Genomic DNA, 3,133 nt, shown 5'->3' with positions numbered 1-3,133 from the left:
TCTTGGGTCACGTGATACTTCCAGTTTACAACGCGACCTCGAAACATAAAGATCTAAAGGCTTTCGCCTTAAAACTAAAAAAACTCAATTTCGACTAGTTAACGCTCATCACCTGCAATACTACGGGTACACTTGCCACTAATTTATTCAGGGTGCAAAGCAGAATCATAATACTGCACTTCCAACTGAATAACAACAGTTAGCGACGTGCGAAGTGATGGAGCCTTCCCAGAATATTAAGCATACTGAGGACAACCGCAACAAAAACGCTGGTGAGCAGGCTGGAAGAATGAAAAAAAAATGCAGCATTACGGGATTCTTTGCTACGAACTATAACAAAGACTCCTCAGCTCGCAAACAACGCTGTTCTTTGTCGGAACAAAGTTCTTTCGGCCAATGTCATGCAGCCACTGCTTCCTACGCAAGCCGTCACGCTTACGTTGTAGTATCATAAAAACGGCATAACCATCTTCAGGCTTCTTGCTGCAGTTATATGAGCAACAGCCCGGCATAGCGCTAGCACATAGACCAGAAACACAGCGTACAACGTTCGCTACGCCGAGCTAAAGCACCGAGCCAGCCGTGCTCAGGAGGAAAATGGCGCGAACAAAAAAAACAAGCAAAACTCAAGATCCGCGCGTTTCCAAGGGCAACGGCAGGGAGACTAATCGTCGCGCAGAAAAACGGGGACAAAACTGGTTGCCGCGGGGGAACGCGCAAGGGGCGAGGAGGAGGCGAGGAGGTCGCGCGGCGGCGGCAGAGTTCATAGAGTGTCGCTACTTTCAAATTATCAAGGGACTTTAGTGGCGGGTAGAGTTACTGTATAGACCAGAACACGCTAGCCTCGCACCCAGGCTAATCGAACGCATACTCTCGCACCCGGATTGCCCGGTCGACCAGCGCCATTTTGTTCTGGGCTGCCAAAGCGTGTTCGCCGGCGACCAGCAGAAATGGCTAGCGCTAGCTCTAGGACTCCAAAGTGCGGAAATGTGCCCGTTCACGCGAATCCAAAGTACAAGAAGTCATCTGGGCATCGTTGCGTCGTGTTTGGATGCCAAAATAACGAGCGGAAAGGAGCAGGTTGCTTAGCGCTGTTTGCGAAGAGCACAATACACGTAGGGAATCGTGCCGGTGCGGTGTTTTCAGCCTGCACCGATTTCCATCCGCAACGAAGAATGACAAGCTGCGCCACCGGTGGATAGCTGCAGTGAATAGGAAGAACTACCAACCCAGTGAAAATGCACGAGTGAGTATTCGATCTGTGTATATTTTGGTGCCACGTTCAACTTTGCGCCCTACGAACGTAATATGTGTAATACGCAGGTTTGCTCCGAGCACTTTCTGGACAAGCCCACAGAGCAGAATCCCGCGCCGGTGCTTCGCCTTGGCTATAACAAGAAGGCAAGCCTTTTCGTGTTTTCATTCAGGCAGAGCTCCCGACGGTTAAGCGGAACAGTTGAGTTTGCGGTTAGCGATACTTGCAGCTGCTGCACGGCATGACCATTAAGCGTGAACGACAAGTTATAAACAATAGTATGTTGCCCTGCTGGTGAGCGTTATTGCTAATGAAAGTAAAACGAAGTCTGCTCGTCACGTAGCATGCGTCGACAAAAACGTAAACAACGACTGCTCGTCGCCCAAGGCGTTCTTCCAGCGCGCCTGTCTTTACGAGCTGGTGTTGCAGGTGTCATTCGTAACGAATTCATTTGAGCATCCTGAGCTCTAAACTGCGTGCGGGCTGTTATGCAGGGCAAAGCGCAAAATTTTTCCGTTCATAAGGCGAGGAAAATAAGGTGCTTAATTATTGTTGTATTTTGTAAGAAAATTTTGCTCGTTCTCACCAGTTTCTTTTACTGTTTTCTAAGGGAGCGCTAACAATCCGATATGGCCTCGCACAAGCGAAACAGGTCTGATACCAGGTAGCTGCAGTTGGTGGGGCTAATTTTTTGGAATGCAGGTGCGGTTGTTGTCTTGTACCAAAGGCTTCCCTGATGATGCAGCATTAAGTAGTGATGGTAATTTTCTGTGCCCTGTCATGGTTTGTGCAACTGTAAAAAACCTGCATCCGTCATGCTCGCCCTGTTATATGGGCTTTGACTGCACATGTAGTTGAACATTATAACTACTGTAGTTCATTTTCCAATGAGTGCAGGTTTAGCATCACATGCTGCTTGTTCGAGTACTGTAGGCTTGTGTTCTTAATGTTGTACTCTTAAGGGGTTGCACGATACAATTGGCCTGGTGCATTTTCTATTTCATTTTGAGAGGACTTTATGTCTTCGCAACAGTGATGGCAAGGGAAAGAACTACAGCCCTTCTTACTATAACATATATATTGTTTTCAATGTGCAGGTGGTGAAGGGCAGGCGTCTGCTAATCAGGCAGTCAAACGACCTCGCCAGTTGGTTGCCAAACGCGGCCAACCCAGTAGTGACCATGACAAAGAAGACGAAACTGAAAGTGCCGAGGACAATGTTCTGCGTGCTTTAATAAAATGTGGCACCAACACAGTGCTGTAAAATCCTTCACAGGTTACGTGCTTACGTGGTTACTCGATGTATTCGCTTCTGCAGTCTGCACATCACTCAGTGTGGCCATTGCGGACTTGCATGAGGTCTTGAAGTTTGATTGAATCGAGACAGCGAAAATGACAGGCTAGAAAAAACGCGAAACACGCCTTCCGCCCAGCTAAAAAGCCCAAGTTTCGCTTTCGCGCCGGGTCGCATCTCCCGGCGTGGCAGCCCAGGCCTGCTACTTCGCGGCGCTTGGGATAGATGGCGCGACCGGCGCTCATCAATATGGCGGCGCGCTTTGAATTCACGGTGTTCTGGTGTATATGCTACCATTGGTAGCATATACAGTAACTCTATTGGCGGGTTACTGACGCCAGTCGAAGGATTGCAGACACAAGTCGTCGTCAGTTGTGGGTAGCACGTGCACCGAAGTAGTTCATCTTGTTCCAGCCTTTGTTTACGTTGACACCGTAGTGCCACGGCTTGGTGCGATGCGACGTGCTGAACTTCTGTGACAATGCCTTGGACATGGATTCACTTACTCTTAAAGTAATGCCGCACATTACCCGCTCGCAGATTCATCCAAATGCGATGCGCGGGAACTTAGCCCTCCAGCTATT

At 48.9% G+C, this 3,133-nt stretch overlaps 1 long non-coding RNA gene across 1 annotated transcript; it reads left to right on the top strand.

Annotated features, from left to right (window-relative positions):
- Positions 1-826: 826 nt before the first annotated feature.
- LOC140216652 (uncharacterized) lies at positions 827-2,822 on the top strand. The gene is made up of 3 exons (XR_011893229.1): positions 827-1,246; positions 1,324-1,401; positions 2,353-2,822. It is a non-coding gene; the product is annotated as an uncharacterized lncRNA (long non-coding RNA).
- The last annotated feature ends 311 nt before the right edge of the window (positions 2,823-3,133 follow it).

This window comes from Dermacentor andersoni, chromosome 3 (assembly GCF_023375885.2).
Source record: "Dermacentor andersoni chromosome 3, qqDerAnde1_hic_scaffold, whole genome shotgun sequence".
Lineage (NCBI taxonomy): Eukaryota > Metazoa > Arthropoda > Arachnida > Ixodida > Ixodidae > Dermacentor > Dermacentor andersoni.
This window is presented reverse-complemented; position numbering and strand designations above follow the sequence as displayed.